The sequence below is a fragment of the Lupinus angustifolius genome, chromosome LG09, assembly GCF_001865875.1.
Source record: "Lupinus angustifolius cultivar Tanjil chromosome LG09, LupAngTanjil_v1.0, whole genome shotgun sequence".
Lineage (NCBI taxonomy): Eukaryota > Viridiplantae > Streptophyta > Magnoliopsida > Fabales > Fabaceae > Lupinus > Lupinus angustifolius.
Window position 1 is genome coordinate 8,237,996 of NC_032017.1, and position 332 is coordinate 8,238,327.

The window sequence follows — 332 nt, forward strand, 5'->3', positions numbered from 1 at the left end:
TAGGATGAGGAAGAGGATGAGGATGAAGAGGAGGGTAGGATTAGGATTGGGATGAGGATGAGGATGAGGATAGGATGAGGACGAGGATATGATGAGGAAGAGGATAGGGTGAGGATGAGGATGAAGATAGGATGAGGATGAGGACGAAGATAGGATGAGGATGAGGACGAAGATGAGGACGAAGATAGGATGAGGAAAGGAGGGTAGGATGAAGATGGGGATTAGAAAGAGGATAGGAGGAGAATGAGGATGAGGACGAAGAAAGAATGAGGAAGAGGATGAGGATAAAGAGTAGGGTAGGATGAGGATGGGGATTAGGATGAGGATAGGAT